Source organism: Eublepharis macularius, chromosome 1 (assembly GCF_028583425.1).
Source record: "Eublepharis macularius isolate TG4126 chromosome 1, MPM_Emac_v1.0, whole genome shotgun sequence".
In the NCBI taxonomy this organism is placed as follows: Eukaryota; Metazoa; Chordata; class Lepidosauria; order Squamata; family Eublepharidae; genus Eublepharis; species Eublepharis macularius.
The window spans coordinates 8369441-8393298 of record NC_072790.1 but is presented as its reverse complement, the minus strand read 5'-3'; positions in this window follow the sequence as shown (position 1 = coordinate 8393298).

Here is a 23858-nt window from a genome sequence, read left to right as displayed (position 1 = left end):
CAGCAGATCCACTGCCCTATGCCGGGCCAAAGCTCCAATGGCTGTAATCAATGGAGTTCCGTCCCGTTTCATCCAATAGCGTTGTGTATTCTGTGTCCTTTGCTTGGGGCACAAGCCTCACCATTGCCCATAAGGATGCAACGTATTTGATTCTATACCCGCTTTGTTCTACAATGCAACGCCTCACCCAGCACACCCACCATTTCTGACCATCACGCACGTGGCACTCCCTGAGGAACACTGGCCAGCCCCCAGCCCCCGTCTGGCTTTATACCTTCATGACGGTTTTCATCAGGTGTTTTAGGGTTGAAAGAGGTGCTTACCTGAATCTATATGGATTTCCATCGCAAGAAGGATACTGGGGCGCAGCAGTCTCCTGGCTGAGGTGGAACTGGTATGTTCTTTCTCAGGAAACTCTGACTTGAGGGAGGGGGGCGCATGGGACCCTCCTGTTCCCTCTCGACAGGCCTTGCTCAGCTCCCAAGCCCAACTCTCCTGCTAGAAGCCTTGTTTGAAAACAGACAAAGTGGACGCCACTTGCTAGAGGAACCAACAGGCTAAGTAAAATATAAGGCCACTTCCTATGGAAACTGTTCCTCGATGTTGCCTCTGGATCAGACGATCAAGACATCTCGGCGATGGCTGACATTTCCCCCTTCATTCAATCTCAGGGCTCCCACTAATATCAAAGAGTGCTTATCAATCACAGGGGTCTGGCACATGGAAATTTCTCTCCCCCTTTGCTCCCAAACCAGAGAGCCTTGTTTTGGGGAGCATTCCCCCAACGTCGTCCTCTGGTGGTCCATCTCCCAGGCTTTCCCCGTCCATGACGTGCTGTTCGTCAAACCTGGTTTACTACAATCTTTACTACAAATGCTTCAAATCCCTTATCGTAGTAATCCTCAGCACAACCCAGAAATATTGGTTGGTATTGTTATCCCTGCGTTTCAGGTGGGAGCCTGAGGTTGAAATCGGAGTGGCTGGTCGGAGGCCCCCTGAATTAACCAAGGAGTTCCAGATTATGGCTTACCCTCTTAGCCAACACACTACACTCGTTCTGGTTCCCAAATACTAGTTAACTGATCACCTAATCTGTAAATAGAGTGACCCAACATAAAGGAAGGCAACAAATCTCCTGTTCTTTAACAGAAGAATATAGAGAAGGGCAGGATAGGAAGGGAAGTCTTTGTGACCCCTGTGTCACAAGTACCCTGACCTGGATAGCCTAAGAGAGCCGGATCTTGTTAGATTTCAGAAGCTAAGCAGGGTTGACCTTGGTTAGTAATTGGATGGGAGGCCTCCAATGAAGACCAAGGTTGCAGAGGCAGGCAATGGCAAACCACCTCTCTTAACCTCTTGACATGAAAATCTTGCCGGGGTCGCCATAAGTCAACTCTGACTTGAGGGCAAGATTTCATTTTTTTCATGCCGCAGGTGGCAGCTACCGAATATCCGGCGCCCGCAAGGTGCTGGGACAGTCTCCTCCTTTGCTTCCTCACGCAACTATCAGGAAACCTGAAAGATGTACCTGAAGGATGATTCCACTGACAATTTGGAAGTATCTCCGGGAAGGTTGTTGTCATGGCAACTGCCTCTTTTCCTTGTGAGTGCAGACTGTACCTCTTATATTTCAGTTCAGCTCATCTGTGTGCCGAGCAGAAGACCGTGCCTTGAGAAATTAGAGAGTCAGTCTAAAGAGCAGGCGAACAAAGGTTATTTTATTATGTCCATCTAGCCCGGTTTGGGTTAGTGGTGCACATCTTGCTCCTCCAATCTCTCTTTAGTGCTGTTTTTCATGTTGCTGCAGAAAAAAAAATATAGTAAGTATTTGAAGGCCGTTTGGTAGGCACATGAGATAAGTCTTTAATTACTAGACTGGCAAAGTACATAGCTTTTCTTTCAACTGTGCTGATATTCTAGCAATTGTTGTTTTTATACTCTTGGACCAAGTTAATTAATGTGCTTAGAGGCATGCAGCAAATCTGCTTTAGATGAAAAGGAAATCTCAACCGCATGGAGAAATTACAGGCTCCTGGGGGGTGTCCAGATAGCCGAGGGCTTTGCAGGGCAGAACATTTGCTTCCCCTTCCTGCTGCTGTCTGTGGAGACTCCCGTTTTGTTCTGGGGTGGGGTGTCTGCAGATCCTCAGGAAGAGCATCTGGACTCGTTGCCCTGCGTTTGAAGACTGAAGTGCTGTTTAAGGGCCAGTGGGGTCTGCACCTCACCTGGATCACCTAGTACACAGAGAGAGATACAGAAGCCTAGTTCTTTCCCTCAGCCCCCTTTCCGACCTCTCCTCGTTCCCTTGCAACCATAGCAGCTCAAGGAGAGTAAGGGAGGAGGCCACACTTTGTTTCCAGACCTGGTACTGGTGCCCGTTTATTCCAAGCGTACACACCCTATAGACTCTGAGGGAGAAGTTAGGACGGCTTTCCCGTCTCTGCCCAGAAGCTGCAATTAGGGGTGGGAAAAGAGGCCATAGCAACTTTCATCTTCCAAACCCCCTCAGTTTGAAAGGAGGGGAAGTGCCGGAAAAACAAGGTCCTTCTCCTAAACCCTGGAACTACAGGAAGGAAAGAAGGGAACGGTTTCCCTGTTAAATCCCTGTGAGTGGGCTGAGCAGACTGCCCTTCCCTTTCACTTTGCATTTCAACAGGAGATGTGATTGTGATTGTGATGGGGCACAAAACCCTCTGCACTGATCAGCATTTTAACCCGAACCTTTTCATGACTGATACCTCCAGGTAGGACCTGGAATTCTCCTCTTCTCCTGATCGTCGGAGCACAAAGATCAGTTTCCCTGGAGGAAATGACAGCTTCAACGGATGGATTCTGTGTTAGAGCGAGTGTAAAACAACGCTGCGGAATTAAACGCCGAGCTGGTTAGAGAGGCAAAAGCTTTATTTGAGGAAGTTACATACTTGAGGGAAAGGGGGAGAGAGAGAGATCCTTGCTATCTGACTACATCTTGCAGAGAGAGAGAAGAAGTGTGGCAGGAGAGAGAAGAAGCAGGATCTTGCCCTGTTTAGCCCAATAGGAGACAAGACAAGGAAATGACCCCCAGGAAACAAGAGAGGTACTGCTGTCACTGTCCTAACTGAGTGATCCTTGCTGCCCCCTGCATGGTAGGCTCTTCTTCCTTCTTGCTGCTGCAGTACACCAGACATTGCTATTTCTAACATTCTGCAGCCACACCTCCGTCTCCTTCCCAAACTCCGCTCTACAAGAGCCACACGTAGATTTCCAAAATATGTGAACACGACTAGTATCGAAACAGCGAAGGCAGGAAGAGAAATGAGATGCAGCGCTGAGAGTGGAAGCACTTCTGTAGCTCTTTGCTCTGTGCAGTATTTATGGGGAAAGCTGCCTAAAGTTTAAGCAGCCAGACTGCTTGGAGAAGTGCAGCCCATGGAATTAATTTCTCCAAGGCCAGACCTTAAAAGCCCGAGATTATGAGTCAGGTGCAGATTTTGGTTTTGATAGCTTGACAGAGTTATATGAACCCAGTAAGTTCTTTGCAGTGCTACTCTAACCAGAGTTACACCCTTTTAAGCCCACTGAAGTCCTTGAGCTTAGAAAGGGGTTCTTCTGCTTAGGGCAGCACGGTTGCTTTTCTTTTGAACAAGGAGAGATACAGGAGAAGTAATCTTTGGGTGACTCATTTAATCTTGATAGCTACAAACTTTTCCTTTAAAAAACGCTGTATTCTCTAAACATTATTAAGTCAACACATCCGACAGTCTCATATAAGCTTTCAAGTAAAATCAATCATCTACCAGATCGCAAATTCTGAGGGTTGTTGCTGGCTGGGATTTCTTTTTGTTTGTTTGAAAGCTACGTTTCCCAGTAGTAAATCAATGCAGGAGCTGTCCTATGCTAAATGAAACACATAGTCCAGTTACCCTGCCTAGCAGCCGTTCTCAGGGGTCCCAACAGGATTCCCCAAATTTCCAGTGGAAAATATTTTAAATAGAGACACTTCAGGTCTTTGGGAAGGGATGGGGCTGAGTGGCAGTCTAGCACCTGCTTTGCACGCAGGGAGTCCCAGGTGTCCTCTTGAGAGATGGAGTAAAGTGACCGCAAGGCTGGTTGCTTACGAAAATAAATAGATGCTCTTTATTGTTAAGGGACGCTATACTAGGACAGGAAAATAAGAATAAGCAGGGAAGTGACACTCTAGGATTTACCATAGAATTTTTATAAATCCTAGAACATCCTGTGATGTTACTTCCGGTTTTACTGAAGTGATTTCAGGGTACCAGATGTCACTCAGCACATCATGGAGGTAGCCGGAAGAGGAGGAAGGTAGCCAGAGGAAAGGGATTAATGCTCCATCCTGGATTCTTTAGTGGCTAATGGTGTCACGATGACTGGTATTTTAAATCATTGGTGGGCTTGTAAGGGTTTTTGTTGTGGCAGAAGTTCTTTTGTTGATTTTTTTAAAAAACAATTTTAATCTTTAACATGAGCTCTATTTGTTTACTATTTCAAGGTTATTTTATTGAAAGTTGCCCTGAATTCTTTTTGTAAGAGGACAAGATAAATGCATCACAAACAAACAAATGCACATTTAGGGATAATGCATAGTTAGACATACAGCAACTAAAAAATATCACAAAAACAGCCACAGCTGCACAATTCTTCAGCACGCCAGTCTTTTTCCAGTGTTCCAGTTGTGCATATTGGGAGGCAGCTTCCTCTCATGGGAACACATGAAACCCTCCTGACACATGCCGATGCTGCAGTGGGTGAACTGAGGCCGCACATGTATACAGCTCCAGTACGTGGAAATGGACCTCTGGGCTATGCAGAGACTGTCGCCATGTGTCCTGAGGCTGAATGGATGTTACGTACATGTGTTGCCCCTGTCCCACGTGAATCAGAAGGCCCACGTCACGGGTGGAATGAGTGCCTCTTATGCAATTTAGTAGGCTCCCAGTAGGTGCAACTGTAATGTCTGAAAATGGCTCGATGAAGCAATGAAAGCAAGGTTCCCACATTTCCAACGGGTAATCTGTTGGCCTGTATACCCACAACATGAAGGCCATATTTGGAATTGAGCACAATTTAGAGAAGGCCTTTTGCAATAACGTGTTCCTGTATAACCCTTCAACTTTAGTGCTTTAGTGCAAACCAATAAAAATAGAGGAGGAGAGCTGGAGTACTATGAACTCAGGGCCAGGCTACATGGGAATTGCCATTACATGGGAATGGACATATGGAGCAATAGGCAGGGACAAACAGGACCCCTCCCTGGCTGCTTCTGCTGACGAAAATGGGATGGGAGGGAAGCCTTTGGAGCCATTGGGGGGTGGGGGTGGGGCTAAGATGTTCGTAAAGGTTGCCCTATGTCCTGACATGCATCAAACGTAATGTGCATTTTGACCTGGAGTTTGATGTGCAGAATAGACTTTTTCTGCCTCCCCGCTTCATGCTTAGGGCTGCTGCTGGACCAGAGCCTCCTATTGGATAAACAGGTTGCAGCAGTTGCCAGGGGTGCCTTTCACCAGCGTTGGCTGCTGAGCCTCAACATTATTGTACTGCACTCTGTGGGGCTGCCCTTGAAGACCGTCCGGATGCTGCAGTTGGTGCCGAATGCTGTGGCCAGAATGTTGACTGGAGTGGGTTGTAGGGACCTCATCACTCCAGCCTTCTGCCATCTACGCTGGCTCCCCATCTGCTTCTGGGCCCAGTTCAGGACCTTTAAAGCCCTATGTTGCTGACCTCCTCCTTCAACCTACCCTGCCGCTCTGGTCATCTTTGGAGGCCCTGCTTGGGGTGCCCCCATCATCTGAGGCAGGATGGGTACAACATGAGAAAGGACCATCTCGGCCACGGCATCCAAACTTTGGAAATCCACGCCCAGGGAGATTCATTTCTCCCCCTCTATCATTGTCTTCTACCAGGGGAAGAAAATATTTAGCGTATCCCAATAACTCTTCCTGGCTCTCCTCCCTGGTTTTAGTATTAGGTGTATTTGTGTGTTTATATATTCTTATGGACATATATTTTTTATTTTTCAAATGCTATTTTAATGCTAAAATGTTTTAATGTTTTGATATTTGGCCCCTTGGGGAGACCCAATTTAGGTGGGGAAGAGTCACAGAACTGCTTCAAACAAACACACACACAGATAACTGCTGCAATATTCCATTCTCTCCTCCTGCAAAGCAAATTCTGATCGAATAGTGTGAGACGTGGTAAGGTTGGAGGGGAAATAGACAGAAATCATAGACTTCCCTTCTATGAAGGGTCTTCCAAGCCATGATGTTTCCAATAATACAGTTGCTCAGTCACCAGTGTTTTATTACTGATAATGCATTTCAAACACTGCACCTGAAAACAATTCTTAATAAATGCCATCTCTCTTTTTCAGCAATATGGCCCCTTCCTGGCATTCAGCTACGCTAGGGTTGCCAGGCCCCCTCGATCTCCCAGTGGGAGATTGGGGCCTGGCTCTTACCTGGAGGGGGGGGTGCACGTGCGGAGCATGCGCGCGTGCTCCTACAAGCATGATGACGTCAGTGAAATCACCACGCAGCCTGTTTGGGCACGGATCGGGCCCATTGTGAGCCCCTGTGGAGCACAGGAGCGTTCCTGCGCTCCGCAGGGGCCCACAACGGGCCTGATCTGCGCCCAAACAGGCCCAATCCGCACCCATTTTGGCACAGATCGGGTCCGTTTCGACGCGGATCAGGCCCGTTTTAGGTCCCTGTGGAGCGCGGGAGCGTTCCTGCGTTCTGCGGGGGCCCACAACAGGCCCAATCCGCGCCGAAACGAGCCCGATCCGCACCGAAACGGACCCGATCTGCGCCAAAATGGGTGCGGATTGGGCCCGTTTAGCCGCGGATCGGGCCCATTGTGGGCCCCTGTGGAGCGCAGGAACACTCCCGCGCTCTACAGGGGCCCCCGATCCAGGTCAAAACAGGCCTGATCCTGGTGGTTGCTGTGCGTGGGCGTGCGCAACACCGCAGGGGGGGCACACATGGAAGGTGTGCGCGCCCCCGGCGGCCAGGTAGGGAGGGGTGGGGGTGGCAGGGTGGGGGCAGGGCTCTAGGGGGGGGGCGGTCAGGCATCAGTCTCCTGACTCCCATGTTCAGACTCCTGAGTTGTATCGTCTTGGGTCTTGCCTTCGAGTTTCGCAGTTTAGCCATTGGGTTGTTACTTGACTCAGTCCTAAAGGGACAGCCATAAAGGGAGAAGCATGTTGGGGATTAACTTTCCGCTTCAGGAAGTGGAGGAGAAGGATGAGATGGATCTGAGGAGGGAGACAAGTAAATGAGACTTTATTGCACCTGGGCCAGTCGGCTGCTGGCCAGCCTTTATGGGAGCTCCAGCAGTTGGCGGGGCACCGAGCCTTGTCTCCAAGGTGTTGGCACCTAGAAGAGGAGTTTCCTTGGAGTCTATGCTGCCTTGGGGCCCAATGGCTTCTGGGTTTAGTTCAGGGGACTGGTAGGCTGTGAAGAAGTGGCCCATTTACCAGTCAATATGGGAGTCTAACTATAAATCATATATGATTGGAATTTTCCAGTCCTCATGGCAGTTGGATTGTGGGGGAGGGAACTAGATAGCCCTCAACCCACTTCATGTATACAGTTAGGCAGTGGTGCCCATACCTAACCCTCTTTCATCTGAGCGGCATAGGATTTTGAGATGGGTCCTGGTGGGTTCTGGAGACTGGTCCCGGCATTTAGGTTTTAAGGCAGTGCCCAGTATTGCCTGCAGATGGGATGGTGCAGCTTCTCCCTTGGATTTCCTCGGAGCTATGCCTCCAGGGAGGGCAATTGTGGAAAGGCAACTGGGTGGATCACCCCCAGCATCTGGTGAACCTATGACCAAGTGGCCAGCAGTCTCTAGGCTGGGGTACCAGTTGGTCTGTAGGAGTTCTGCCTGAGCTGATAGATCTCTCCCACAGTTTTGGTGAGCCAGTTTGGTGTGAGATCCAGTTTGGTGTAGTGGTTAAGAGCGTGTGACTCTAATCTGGAGAACTGGGTTTGATTCCCCACTCCTCCACTTGAAGCCAGCTGGGTGACCTTGGGGCAGTCACAGCTTTTGGGAACTCTCTCAGCCCCACCCACCTCACAGGGTGTTTGTTGTGTGGCGATAATAATGGCATGCTTTGTAAACCACTCTGAGTGGGCGTTAAGTCATCCTGAAGGGCAGAATATAAATTTATTACTATTACTACTACTACGACTACTACTACTACTACTACTATTTAAACAGGTAAGGGTGGTCCTCTGTGCAGGTATCGAGTCATTGCTGGCCCATGGGGGGACGTTGCGTTGCGATGTTTTCTTGGCAGGCTTTGTGCGGGGTGGTTTGCCATTGCCTTCCTCGGTTGTCTGTGTTTTGACCCTGGGGGGCTGGGTGTGCATTTTGCTGACCTTTGGGGGATGGAGGGCTGAGTCGGCCTTGGGCCTGCTGCCTGAACCCGGCTTCCACCAGGATCAAACTTATTATTATGGGTGAGTGGAAAGTTAAGGAGCTTTCCTCACATCCAGTGGCTGCCATCAGACAGATTAGGCGCCTTTTGGTTCGCCAGTAAACCTCCAAGTTTGAAGTAAGCCCGGGCAGTTTTTGGGGTTGCATGACATGAATGGTGGGCATGGGAGTTAGATCCTGAGTGTTAGTGCAGTGATGACCCAAGCCCTTAAGAAAGGGTCTGGTTGACTCTGCATTAGCCGTGGGGGAAGTGATGGCCAAGCTACTACTTCTGTTTGTTGGGATGTGGGGTCCTTTGCCTCACTCCTGGTCATTCACCTGGGAGTAATAAGCTGGGCTTCCCAAGGGCACAGCCCTTCCGTTACAGGCCCCACAGATGTGCATGCAGAGGCAAGGTGACCCAGTGTGCTCAAGGGGAGGAGCAGTCCTCCACCTCACATACTGGTCATTCACTTGGGCTGTAATGACCTTGGCCGTGGGGCATGGCCGTTCCGGTATAGGGTCAGGCAGATTTGCACACATAAGCATGGTGGCCTCATGAGCTGTAGGGGAGGAGTGGCCTCCGTTTCATGTTCAGGTCATTCACTTGGGTGGTATGACCTTGTCTCACAGGGCATGGCCCTTTCCTTACAGGCTCACACAGGATTGCAGCACCCAGGCAAGTAGTGGCATGATGGTTTGAGGGGAGGTGCAGTCCTCCACCTCACGTTCTGGTCATTCACTGCGTGGTAATGACCTTGGTTTGTTGGGCATGATCTTGGCTGCAGAGCATGGCCCTTTCGTTACAGGCTCACACAGACTTGCAATGCATAGGCAAGTAGTGGTCTGGGGTGTTGATGATCGGTCCATAATGCTTCCGTGTCAGTGCGGCAGGAATCTTGGGACTCATTAGCCCTTGAGAGGGCTAGACGAAAGGCTAACGGAGCCCTAGAGAAAGCTTTCGGGGATGGTATGGGCCTTTATTTGCCACACCTCCACATACTAGGCTGAATTTGCCAACCTCTACCGAGGTAATGGGGGTTCACCTGGCCACTAAGGGCAAAGACATCTTCCTCAGCAGGCAATAAAATTTTTTATGGAGGTTTTGCGGCAAGGGCTCCGGTCAGCCTTGGGCTACCAGTGGGGTTGCTAGGGCCTAAGCAGAGGCTTGGCCCTGGCATTGGCAGGTTGGAGTTTGAGATAGGGTGTGGGCCGGTGAGCACCCTTGGTGCTTCCCTATTGGTGGGAAGAGGGGCCTGCCTGAAGGGCTGGTACTGCTTTGATGGCTGCCAGCTGCAGGGGCAGGCTGCCTTCGGGAACCCCCACGTGCAAGTCCTTCCCTCACTGCTGTACGGTTGAGGTGTGTTCAGGAGCTTGAAAGGGGGGGTGACCAAATTGCCTGGCCGGCCAGGTCCACATCATCCATGGACGGGTCGCACCCGGGGCTTCGAGGCTCAACCAGACAGATCAAGGCAGTGGTCCAGGGTGGACCCCGTGGCTTGACCTGTACCGCTTTAAGCCCTTGCCACTGTTCTGGCTTGTTCTAGTTGTATGAAGTTAATGAAGTGGCCCTTGTATCCAAACTTGGCGTCTGTCTCTTCATTCCGACTAGGGTGGCAAATTGTCTGCATAAATAATTTGTTTAAAAAATTAGCTCCCAACACTTTGTAAACTGTTTAGCTAAAGACAAATTATTCTCTTCATTCATTTTGTTAAATGAGAATGGCACATCAATTATAAAATGGCTTTTAAAAGAAAGTTTTAATTAAGATAGAAAATAAACAAATCAATAGTAGAAGCACTAAGCCAATTCTGTATGTAAAATAGAAAATTCACTTCTGAAAGTTTGTCTTTCAGCCTGGAATTAAGGCCACACAGTCAGACTCCTCTTGCATACTAGAAGTACAGTTTATGGATATGGAATATCACAAACCTCTTTACCAGGAATTCCAGACGTCGCCGAGCAAGGCAGCATGGATGCCAGGTAGCCTGGAGGCTGGAAAATTGCAAGACGTGAGTCATAGGGGATGTCTGACTGGACGGCCCCCCCATGCCCCAGAGAGCAGCAGAGCAAACAAGGCTTCCTGAAACACCGCCCTGCTTAATCCCATTAGCACCTGTCCTCTCCCTCTTTCCTAATTAAGGCTATACAACACATCTGATAGACTCCATATCCGGTAATTACCAGGTCATCAAGCTATATTTTTAACTATATCCCAGCTCGAGATCATCATAATACATCTTTCCCAACTCATTGTTCTACCTCTGGACAAGCAATTAAGCCATTGTTTTGGAGGCAAGGTTTACGCTATAACTGGGCCATCCAGTGCCATGAACTGGGTGTGGGTGTACATCTTGGTACCCATCCACACGCCCTCAAGTTTGCTTGGGCCTCCTCCTTGCTGTGAAGCGCAGGTCACTTTGCTGCTCCTCCGCGGATCCTCTCCTCCTTCTCCTGGGACTGGTAAATATCCCCCGATCCCAACTACTCTCTCTCATTTTCCTCCCTGTTTTCTTAGTTAGCTTTGTGTGTCTGCTGTGTGTGTTTTCTGTGTGTGTGTCTTTTATTGCTCTGTTAATAAAGAAGCCTTTCCTGTTTTAGGACCACCTGTTTACTCAAGAGTTCTCTTAGGGAACAATCCTGATATACATTGATGGAGATATTTATTTATTATTTTATTGTATTTATAGCTGCACTCCTTGCAAGCGGGCTCAGAGTGGGTAACATCAAATAAAAAGCCACATTAAAACATATTAAAAACATAACATTCAGCACAAGAAATTGGCAACTCTGCACAGCAGCCCATATGCCAAACGCAACCCAATACAACCCATGTGGTGGGAGCCAGATTTTTGGGACTGGGTGCCTGAAAGGGAAGAAGAGACGTGTGTGGTGAGAGCACGGGGCCCTGGGGGAGTGTCCACGGTCCAAGGGTTTGGTGGCTGCTCCATCGTTGCATGTACTGCTGGCAACCAGATGTCAGTTCTAGGGATGGCAGTCCATGGCAGACAGATCCCCAAGCCCCTCACAGCAAGCACTCCAGTGCATTGGTTGAAAGACTGTTATTTAGAGAACCCTTAAGTTCATGGGTCCAGAGGAGTTAGCCGTGTTAGTCTGTAGTAGCAAAATCAAAAAGAGTTCAGTAGCACCTTTAAGACTAACCAATTTTATTGTAGCATAAGCTTTCGAGAATCAAGTTCTCTTCATCGGATGCATGGTACAGAAACTGGTCAAATATAGAAGAGGGGGGGAGGAGGGGAGGAGAGAGAAGATGCAGTTGGGGGGGAGAGGGAGGGTGCAACCAAAACATTCCTTTGCTAGTAAATGTAAACATCTACTTTTGGTGTGGGGGTCAGTTGGCTTGGGTGAGGCTTCAAAGGAGTTTGCCGTGTTAGTTTGCAGCAGTAAAACAGCTAGACCATCCAATTCCTATGTAGTATAAGCCTTCGATAACCACAGCTCTCCCCGTCAGATGCATCTGACAAAGAGAACTGTGGTCCCCGAAAGCCCACGCCAGGTGCCACTGGGCTCCCCCAGACCCCGCCTCTGTAAAGGGAATCTGTTACCTGTGATAATGTGATAACCATTCATAGTCCCTATTCAGTCCCAGCTTGACAGAGTCAAATTTGCATATGAATTCCAATTCAGCAGCCTCCCGTTGGATTTTGTTTTTGAAAGGTTTCTGTTGTTGATTGGTTTTGTTTTCCCGGCCATGTTGGATGCTCCTCTCCGCAAGTCCGGGAGGAAATGTCCGAGCAGCCTGACCGGGCAGTTGACCCGTGAGGGTTAACCCCCAGGACTCCCAGGGAGGGAGACGGGGTCCGGAGCGCGGCGGGAAGAACCCCCTGAAAGCAATGCAGGGGGTAAATTGCCCGCTTGCTCCAACGGAGGCCGGCAGACTTGCGCAGCACATCACGTGCAGCCGGGCCATGGAGAACGGCAATAAGCAGATTTAAGGTGAAAACCTGTAAGTAAGTGAATCCCTTCTGATTTTTAAGCGTATGCGAAGGATTGGTGGGAGCTGAAGCTAAGAAGGTGCGGATTTCTTCCCCTTCACGGAGTTTCGGAACTTAGCTGGCGCCCCCCCCCCCTAAGATGGCGACAAAAAGCTGAGCCCAGCAATGAGTAAATCGGTGATGGCGACGTTACAGGGGAAGGGGGAAACTTTGGAAGAGATGGTGAGGAGAGCAGTCTTCGATGCTGTGCAGCCCTTTGTAGCGAAACTGAATGAAATGGGGCAAAAGGTTGATTCAGTGGAAAGCGAAGTGAAAACCATTAAAGAAACAGCGACCGGAGCAGAGCAGTCTGCACACGAGAACGTAGTACTCATGAAAGCAACAAGTAAGGAAGTGAAGCTTTTGGAGAATCAAATAATAGGATTGCAAGTGGACCGTGCCCAAACGGTACTGCGTCTTCAGAATGTAAAAGAGGAGGAAAATGAAAATTTCAAAGATGTGGTGTCTGGACTTTTGGCGACATTCGCAGAGGCAACTAAAGAAGAGTTAAAAAGTGATATTTTGGAAGTCCGTCGGACATCTTCAAAGTATGTAATGAAGCGTCAGCTGCCTCGCGAGATTATTATTGACTTTTCATCTAAGAAGACTCGGGACACCATCTTAGACAATTCGTATAATGTGGACTTGGATTATTTGAGCAACAAGGTTAAAATATTGAAGGATGTTCCATTTTTGGCTCGTAAAAGAAGATTCAAGTATAAAGGACTTGCGGCTTTCTTGAGGAAATGTGATATAGAATATAAATGGCTGTTTCCAGAAGGCCTCTGGTTCAGATATAAAGATCAAACTTACAAGATCACATCGGACGCGCAGCTGACAGACTTTTTGTTCAACCATCAGGAGTTTCAGCAGGAAGAAAGTTCGAAGTCTGAAGGGGAAAGTGGGGGGGGGAGGAGAGAGCGGGCGCAGCTGCTCCAGCTGCGCAGAGAGAACTGAGACCGAGACGCAAGGGGGGGGGGGGGAAGAAGTCCTGATCCTGAATATAGTCTGTATTGTATAAGACCTACCAATCTGATAGCATATTAGAAAGTTAACTTTTAAGAAAAATTGCAGCATGAAGGGAATACAAGACGTAGTGTAGCGTTTGTTGTTTGTATGTTGCTCTTCCCCTTTCCCCAGTCCCCCCTTCCTTCCCCCCCTTATACTTTTGTAGTCTTTTGTAGTTTTTTATGTTAGATATTAAAAATAAAAAATTTTCAAAAAAAAAAGAAGAAGAAAGGTTTCTGTTGAACTACAGCGACCTTTAAGTCTTTGATGGAATATCCTGGCGTGGGCTTTCGGGGACCACGGTTCTCTTTGTCAGATGCATCTGACGGGGAGAGCTGTGGTTATCGAAGGCTTATACTACATAGGAATTGGATGGTCTAGCTGTTTTACTGCTGCAAACTAACACGGCAAACTCCTTTGAAGCCTCACCCAAGCCAACTGACCCCAAAAGGACACCAAAAGGAGATGTTTACATTTACTAGCAAAGGAATGTTTTGGTTGCACCCTCCCTCTCCCCCCCTAACTGCATCTTCTCTCTCCTCCCCTCCTCCCCCCTCCTCTTCTATATTTGACCAGTTTCTGTACCATGCATCTGACAAAGAGAACTTGATTCTTGAAAGCTTATGCTACAATAAAATTGGTTAGTCTTAAAGGTGCTACTGGACTCTTTTTAAGTGCATGGGTACATCCATAGATGGGAAAGTTGGCAGGAATGATTACACAGGCAAAAGCACTATTGATATAGGGAGCACCATCTCCCTTCTCTTGAGCAGTTTGCATTTAGGCACGAAAACCTAAGAAGTTACGTGAGAAGCATCCTATGCTCCTCTGGGCTGTTTGGGAGGGGGCCGAGCATGCGGGAGGGAGATGGCTTTTCCCTTGACATGGGTGCCTACGGGCTAAGCCACCTTTTTTGTGGAGTAACTTTTTGCGGCTTTGGGGGGTGTTCCTGGACCCCAAACAGCTTAGGGAGATGACTGACTCACTCCCTGCCCTCTGCCACACCCCTTGGCCTTCTGGAGAAAAGGGGTTATGCCTGGGTGCTGCACCATCATAAGTGGGAATGGTGATGGCGTAAGACCGAGAGGTGTTGGCATAAGTCTTGGTCGGCTTCCCGAGCACTTTCGGCACCTGCCCCCACCCCCCAGGATTGCACTGCCAACCTTCTTCTGCTTGTCAGTTCTGGCAGATGAGAAGATCTGGCTTATCTGTTGAGTTTGAAAACATACTTTCGTCTTTATCTTTATCCAGGGGAGGGACCATGGCTCAGAGGCAGAACATCGCCTTTGCCTGCGGAAGGCCCCAGGCTCAGTCCTTGGCGTCTCCAGCTGAACGGCTCTGCTAGTAGATGCTGTGAAAGATCTTTGTTTGAGTTCTTGAAGAGCTGAAGCCAGAATAGGCAATATTGACCTTAATGTAATGTTCATGAGCCAGTTTGGAGTAGTGGTTAAGAGCGGTGGGACTCCAATCTGGAGAACCAGGTTCGATTCCCTGCTCTTCCACTCAGGGGCAGATCTACTTTTTGGGGGCCCTGAAGCTTGAACTGTTATGGGGTTCCCTTCACAACCAGCAACAATAGGGCAACATCCAACAAGGTCCAAAGGGCCTCAAGGCCCAAATAGCAGAAAACAGGGTGGTGGGGTGCAGCCCTTGAAAATGGGCCACACGGTGAGCCCCTTCCCACCAGCAACGAGGTCTGGGTAACTACTGTTATCTTCTTCAGTGGGCTTGTCCCTGTTGGAAATAGCAATGTCTGGTGTACTGCAGCAGCAAGAAGGAAGAAGAGCCTACCATGCAGGGGGCAGCAAGGATCACTTAGTTAGGACAGTGAGAGCAGTACCTCTCTTGTTTCCTGGGGGTCATTTCCTTATCTTGTCTCCTATTGGGTTAAACAGGGCAAGATCCTGCTTCTTCTCTCTCCTGCCACACTTCTTCTCTCTCTCTGCAAGATGTAGTCAGATAGCAAGGATCTCTCTCTCCCTCTTTCCTATCAAGTATGTATTTTCCTCAAATAAAACTTTTTGCCTCTTGAATCAGCGCAGCGTAACTTCACTGCATTGTTTGCACTCAGCTATCTGTCCCATGGCAGATCACCACAATTTTTTAAAAAGTTTAACTACCACATCTCAGATTTTGATTAAAAATGCTGTGCTGGGTTATCTCACATGTCAAAGTCACTGATGTGAATAAAAAATTCCTAGGAAGTTTCCAAGAAGTAATTTCACTAATTTCCAAGTAACGTCACCTTTGTTTTAAAAGATCTGTAATAATTGCACAGGTTACCAACATTTACCTGCAATAATCCAAAGCAGACCTTGAAACAAGAAGATCTGGGCAGGCCTTATCCCACCCTTCTGGCGCTGCTGTTGCGTCTTCCTGGGCCAGGCTGACTGGCTGGGCTGCTGGGAACCAGCCCACTTTAGGGGAAGCTACAACACTGAGCACGCTCCATTCTGAGGTCAATATTAAGGACTTCAACCCATCGGCTTATGATTCTATCACTAAAATAGCCTTATTTTAACAACAAACACTTTTTAAAAACTCCATTATTTCTTGTTGAAAAATTTTTGTTGAAAAAAACAACTTGCTTCAGGGGCGCTCTGGGATTAGGGGCCTTGAAGTTTAAGCTTCATTGGTTTCACAGTAGATCCGCCTCTGCTTCCACTTGAAGCCAGCTGGGTGACTGTGGGCCAGTCTCAGCTCTTCCAGAGCTCTCTCAGCCCCACCCACCTCACAGGGTGTTTATTGTGGGGATGATAATAACATGCTTTGTAAACTGCTCTGAGTGGGTGTTAAGTTGTCCTGAAGGGCGGTATATAAATGGAATATTATTGTTGTTGCTGCTGTTATGTGGTCAGTGGGTTGACTCCGGTGGAACATTTCTGCGAATGGAAGGGGGATTTTTGCTCATTTTTCCCCTGATGCTTTGCAAGGAGGGGCCTCCAGTCGCAGCATTTCAGGGGCCGTTTTGGGTTAAAGCGAGAAGTGGCGGTGAGGAGGAAGCACTCCACTGACAGCCATCCCTCCCATCAGCAGATATTTGCCCCTGGAACCCACACAGTTCTTGTAGTTCGGTTCTGGTTCCCACATCTACTTTTACTGGTTCTCTAAAAAATCTTGAGCATGCTGATTATTGGACCCAAACAAATTGCCTTTGTTGGAATAGTCTCTTGCAATCAGGGATTTTCTCTTTAATTCAATATAATTTTGGTCAGCCAATATTAAAATATATAAAATCGACTAGGCCTCTATAAACTTGTAGGAGGGTAGCAAAGTAGCATCTCTTGTGGGGAAGAAGATGATGGGCATAGAAGCTTGGCTGGCCAGTGTGTTGTGAGAGGGAAAATAACACACTCGGAGGCTTGGCTTAGGTTTGGAAAACCTCGCCAAGTCCCACTGCCTGTGTGTTTTACTTTTCTGAGGGCCAAGCTAGAAGTGACGAATGACACTCGAATGGCAAGTGGACAGACTCACCTGTATTCCTCCCTGTTCACTTGCACTCCACTTGCACTCCACTTGATCACGTAGTGCAAGTGGAGTGCAAGTGAACAGGGAGGAATACACGTGAGTCTGTTCACTCAAGGATCATTCATCACTTCTAGCTTGGCCCTGAGTCTGTTCACTTGCCATTCAAGTGATCGAGTGGAGTGCAAGTGGAGTGCAAGTGAACAGGGAGGAATACTCGTGAGTCTGTCCACTTGCCATTCAAGGGTCATTCGTCACTTCTAGCTTGGCCCTGAGAGAGCTCTTTATTATAGGGAACTTCCTATTCTGATAGGAAAGAGGAGAGATAGATTCCTATCTGTCTAGTCTACGGATGACACCAGATGGTAGGGCAGGTCTTGCATATATCATGCAAGATAAAGAGGAGAAAACGAGTCTGTGACAAACAGGAAGAAGAAGAAGGTCACAAGGAAGAAGTCCTGAGATTAGCAATCTACACATCAAAGGATAGTTCAGAAAAATAAAGAGTAGAGTGTAAACAGATGATCTGACCTCTCTTTCAAACTTTCTGGTTTGAAACCTGAGGAAAAGGACAGCGTTGATCTTCCTCTCCTAACAGCCCATGCCACTGCCTGGAATAATCTTCAAAACTCTTTTCATCTGTTATATAAGGGGAGTTATTTATATCAAACACTTTCTGAATCACCCAAGTTTATTGTAATCAACTCTTCAATGCAGCAAGACACTTTGATGTGTTTAATTAATGTGCTTATCAACGTGCTTACCAAAACTACACTCACAGTTTGAGAGAGACATACGAGGTGATGTCTAACATCTGAACGTTTCTCCAGTTTGTGGGTTGGCTGATTTGTTCTGGGATAATGCTTATTCTTCGTGGCTTTCCCATCCCTCCTCTGAAGGGGCCAAATCCTGTGAGCACCTTTCCTGTCCCTTACCTTTTATCTATGAACTTTTCCCAATCTCATCTCAAAATAAATGTTGAAAGTGCTCAGTTCTTTATAGTGGCGGTGGAATGTGTTTTGAGGCAGGTCAGAGGCTTTTCTCTCCTGTGCAGCCAGACATAAAATGTGTAGTTCTCCCCAAACATTTATGCAGTTCAAAAGTTCAGGTTGTCTAGTTTAGTCTTTAATCACTAAGGACTCTGGGGGAAAAATAGATTTATGCTTCTTTCTGAATACCTGCATACCTTCTTCAGCAGTCCATGCCACACAGTGAGTACTTCTACAGAGAAAATTTCTTTCTGAGTCTCTCTACATGAGATGCCTCAAGCACGTTTGTCAAGTGTGGGGAGATGCAATGTTAGCTGGGAAGCGTTGTTTAAAAAGAAAGAGCTGGTGGAGATCACTCTTCAGAGGGTTTGTCAATTTCATCTTCTCCTCAAAGTGTCAGTTAATTTCACCTCTCCAGTCTAAGACTGTGGGATTGCAACTAGAGGGCAGCAAGGAATGGAAATGGGCTGGAGCTGCCTTCCAGAGCCAGGCTTGGACCTGGAGAGGTTTTAAGGGGCTGAAGTTTCCCTTCTGGCATTTCGCAGCCCCTTCACACAGCTCCAGTGTATAGCAAGCCTTTTCCCTGCCGCCGGCTCTGTCTTTCTAAACTACCCTTCCTGGCTAACACGGCATCTCCCAACACGTGTTCTTCACGTGTCAGATGTCTCATGTAGACAGACTCTCAGAGACAAACCTGGATGAAGGAATGGCTTGAATAAGCACCCAACCTCAAGAACGCAACTGGTGCAGAAGTTCATAAAGGTGGAGAAGGTCCATCAGACATATTGGTCCCAGGTCATAAAGATAAATACCCCCACCTTACACTGAGCTCAGCAACGAAGTGGCAACCAGGGTGGCTGGTTTTGTTCCCGCCTCCTGACAAGACAGGCTGCTGTCTTCTGCAGTTAGTGGCGTTTCCAAGTTGTCTACGGATCGCTCCAACTGCAACTTGACAAAAGCATGGATGCCATTTGATTAGCTGAACCTGGAAGAGAGACGTGCTGATCCACCAGATCTAACTGCCAAAAGGTGCTTCTAGCAACAACACCAACCAGACTCCTGCAGCACCTCCGGTCTCCTCACCTGATCTGCAAGCGCTACTTTAACTCCATCTGGGAGAAGCGAAAAATCCTCTTCAGCTTTTGAATAGCTGCAGTCCTCTCAAGTGTTTGTGGGTACTGATATCTCCTCAATTGCCACTACGATTTTAGTGCGCCTGCCTCACATACCAGGAGAGTGTGTGACTGTCAGTTGCATCACCTGTCATACCCAACAAGATCCTGTGTAATGTTTGTGCAGTGATAATATGGGTATAACTAAACACTGGAGCTATTTCCTGACTGATGTGAAAGTATGCAAGGGAGGGGCTGTCTCTACGGTTATCTGTACGCCTCCTAAACGTCTTTCTCCTTAGCCTGGGAAGAGATGCTCGCGCGGACACTCACGGCCTTGAGACTTTGCATGCAGTAACTCTGCTTTTTCCTACCTAGATGCTTCCTTTTGAACTTAGCTGACCGTTTCCTCAAGGGGGTGGGGATTTGGGAATTCACCCCCGCTTAGAATCCTATATATGTCCTGTGCTTGTAGAGAAACGTCATTCCTGGCAAAGATGGAGTAAGATCCTGAAACTGGCAGCTTATCAATAAAGTTCTTTAATTCGTGCAGTGAAGTCTTTTTGAGAGTCACCTCGCAGACCCGTACAGGGACATATGATCCTCTCAATATGCAGGGTCTCCATTTTGTGTGGATCAGGCAAAGCATGTCTATTTCAGCTTCAGTGCACACAATTGGTACGTGTGATTGGTGTTCAAAAGCCGTCGCTTCTGATCATGTATATGAAAGCTGGAAGATATATGCATTGCCCTGTTCCCACAAAATGGCGAATGGCTGAGCGTATCAAGAGGATCACAGGCAGTGTAGTCTCCCAGCATGCAATGTCAGAGTGCCAAAATGATAAAGTCTGACAAGGGCTAATTGTATCTCTAAACTAACAAGTCACTCCTTGAGATGGGAAGGACACAGATTGCTCTACCCTTAGTGGGACATGAGAGACGAGCATTGCTGGCAAGGGTTTTCCTTGCTGGCTTCTCTGTGTGCTATTCAGAGGCAAAGATATCAAGCAGGCAGGTGGTGTGCGTGGTGTGAAGTGATTCGGTCCGACCAACACTTCAGCTCCCAACTTCCCTCCCTCAAGATAATAGTCCGGAGAGATGCCTTGGTAAAGGGACAGGATCTGTAGAGCATGCTACTGGGTACTATTGAGGTAGATATACTCCTACTGGGTAGTTTCCTCATTGTGTAATATGTCACGTCAAATTACTTATGTGTTTTGCTTCAGCAGTGTTTCCTCTCCATGCTTCTGTATTTGAATGTATGCTTCTTTTCAACTTTCTGCAATGCATACCCTATAGTTTTTGCTTATTGATAGTCCCAGCTGTTGACCACATTGACTTGTAATGTGTAATCCACTTTGAGTCTCAGTGAGAAAGGCAGGCTACCAACCAACCAACCAACCAACCAACCAACCAACCAACCAACCAACCAACCAACCAACCAACCAACCAACCAACCAACCAACCAACCAACCAACCAACAACAAATAAATAAATAAATAAATGGAACAATGCATAAATAGATTGAAATGGGTGTAAAGATCTGCTGATAATCTTCCCCAAAGACTCTTCCCTTGGTTTAGAAAAGCTTTACTGGAAAGTCCTAATATCATGATCTTATGAAGGCCATTGTCAGGAATGAAGCACAGTCACATGTCGTAAGCATCTATCCTTCACAGGCTAACCCTCCCCGCCTGCCCGCCCCTTTCTCGAGGCTGGCCACTGTCTGCATAGAGGAAGACACAGAGTCCAAGGTTCTTTCCCAGCGGCTGGGAACTCGCATAGTCCAAGAGAGATAACTTTAGGCAGACCTTCACATCCTGGGAGAGTTGAGGACCACAGCTGGAACAGATGAGCACAACATCACAACCTCCAGCTCCCCCCCCCCCGGCCAGGTTATGGGTATAGCAAGATGCTGCCATCACCTTGGCATGGGGACACTAAGAGCAGAGCGAGCATTACAAATGACCTCGGGGTGGTTGTATTCTAAAGGCCAAGGTTTGGCAGAACACTAAAGTCTTGATGGCTTAAGTGTCAGCTGGGCTTGGTCTAGGTGGTGTGTGAGGTGTGGGGTTGATTTTACACACAAGTCCTTTATTCACGTTACCATAGAGAGTACAGGAGTATGTGGTTCACTTTCACCGACAGGTGCACTCCATCCCCTTGGTAGAGGTCAGCAAATTGGGCCCTGCTTTGTGGATGAGGCAAATAAATTCCCCACCCTTCCACCCAAGAATCTGAAGAGGTCTCTGTTGGCCAGTTCTGCAGACTTCTTACTTTTCTCCTGGGCTTTGCCTAAAGGAGGAATCCTTTAGACTAATGAAAGATACAGACAAATACAAGGAACTTTGGGGAGGTCTGGAAGTATTCCGCTGACGTGCCAGTGCTAAATATAAGAAGCAGCTAATAATAACAATCCTTCATAATAAATATGTTTGTCGCTTTAATTATGCTAGTCACAGTAGCTATAGCAAAATCTACGGACTTTCTTTCCCAAGATCCCTTTCCCTACATGAGTAGCTCTAATCTGAATAGCAACCAACATGAACTACTTGAAAAAGCATTTTTTGTTTATACCTGTCTGCCTGCTTATCCAAGTACTTTATCTCTCCTCTGCCATCACATACATCTAACCGCTCTAATAATCGTTTTACATTTGTTTCTGTTGGGGGGATTTCAGAACAGTTGGAGAAACCCCTCCACTTCCACCTTTGTAGGAATTCTTCTTGGTACTAGTCATGTGTAAATCTCTGCACACGACTATGACATTTGTGTGCATGCAATGCAGCAAAATGATCTTTTGGCGTATGCTTTTCTTTCCACATGGTGCATTAATCACTTTTTTACACATTGTAGCCCCTTTGCTTTCTAAAGTGAATTGTGATTTGTGGAAGAGAAATATAGATACTGTCATGTATGCCTGCCTGCAGTACATTCCATGCGTATGTTATATGCCACTTATTAATCCTCTGACGCTATGAAGAGTTCTGATTGCTTCTCCTTAACTGTTCTTCGGAACTTAAGTGTGCTATCTCTACTTTGAACGTAAACACTCTCCCGGCGAAGAAGAATACTTTCCCTTTTGAAGCGGTTGGCCTTGAGCCCGGCTGCACCCAACACAAATGAGGCTTCTCCTGGGAACAGGGGTGATTTCAGGCTTACTCCGTAGATGTAGCCTAAACTGTGATATTTTTTGTCTCTGGTGTTCGCGCCAGAATTTAAATGGGCTATTAACCTGGGGGGTGGGACTTTCCTCTATAACTAACCATGCTTTTCCTTAACACGCCACTTCTGCCAATTCCACTGTCTGAGCACCTTGAACCTGATAGATCTCTAATAAAAGTTACTTCAACCAAACCACCTGTGTGATTGCTGTGGAGAACTTGGGCATTTACTTGCCAAGGACTGACAGATACACAAATACCGTCTAAGTAATCATTATTACTGTATTGTTGAGTGACAATCCCTCCTCCAGAAATCCAGGCTGTGATTGTGATACAAAGCACCGAGAATTTCTTGCATTTCTTACCATCTCTCTCAGGGGAGCTTGAAGCAGAAGATGGCAGACACCCCTTTGGTTATTTTCTTCCTGGTACTCTGTCCTGGACCATAACGGCACTTCACATGGAAAGTGATGTGTGTGTCTGTTCTGAAACAAAAGGGAGCAAACCTTATTTATTTATTTAATTCATTTATACTCCTCCTTTCTCCTAAGGTTGCCAACCTGTAGGTGGTGGCTGGAGATCTGCCAGAAGTATGGTTGATGTCCAGGCCACAGCAATCAGTTCCCCTGGAGAACATGGCTGCTTTGGTGGGTGGGCTTAATGAAATTATAGCCCACTGAGGTCCCTCCCTCCCTCCCCAAACCCCCTTTTCACCAGGCTCCATCCTCAACCTCCAAGAATTTCCCAACTTGGAGCTGGCAACCCCAGGGGACCCAGAGTGACTGGCGTCATTCTCTTCTCCTCCATTTTATTTCACAACAGCCCTGTGAAGCCAGGTGGGCTGAGAGTGTGTGGCTGCTCCAAAATCACCCAGCAAGTTTGCACAGCAGAGTGGGGATTCGAACCTGGGTCTCCCGGATCCTGGTCTGATACTCTAACCACAACATCACACAGGCTAATGTTAACCAGAATGCCATTACTACATTGTAGATTTGGATAAGAATCAGCAAGATTTTAAAGAAGGTTGGAACAACTTAAAGCTGCTTTACTTCTGTGACTCTCACAAATATTTATTTATTTATTTGATTTATTTTGATTTATAGCCCTCCCTCCCCATAGATGGGCTCAGGGCAGCTAACAACATTTTAAAAATACATTAAAAGTCAAAAAACCATAAAATCAATAATCTTTAAAAAGTGAGGCTAGGCAACTGCCAGGAGATCTGGGGGGGGGGGAGGGCCTGAGGAGGGTGAATTTGGAGAGGATGTGATGGCATTTCCGGGTGATGGTATTTACCATAGAGATTTGGGGAAATTCCTAGAGAATCACTATGGGGGCCATTTTCCCCTCCTGTTCCTCAGTTTCTTGAAGGTGGGGGATTGGAAGTTGGGACGGAGAATTCCCTGCGGAGCTTGGGCAACTGGGAAGCCTAGACATCTAGCATCTGGCTGGATAATATTTGGCTGAAGTTTCCGTATAACAATTCAACCAGTACCAGACCAAACAACTAGAGTTAGTTCTTTAGTGAAATTTGCAATCATTGTAATCCAGTAGCCAAGAGCTGGCTCCCCTGCAAACTGCCAAACCTTGGAACAGCCTGGACTGTCACTCAGGGTTTTGCAAACCCAGGCGAACCCAGGCAAGAAAATCTGAGTTTGATTTCAGCAATTTATTTGAGGATGGAAACCCCCGCCAAACCT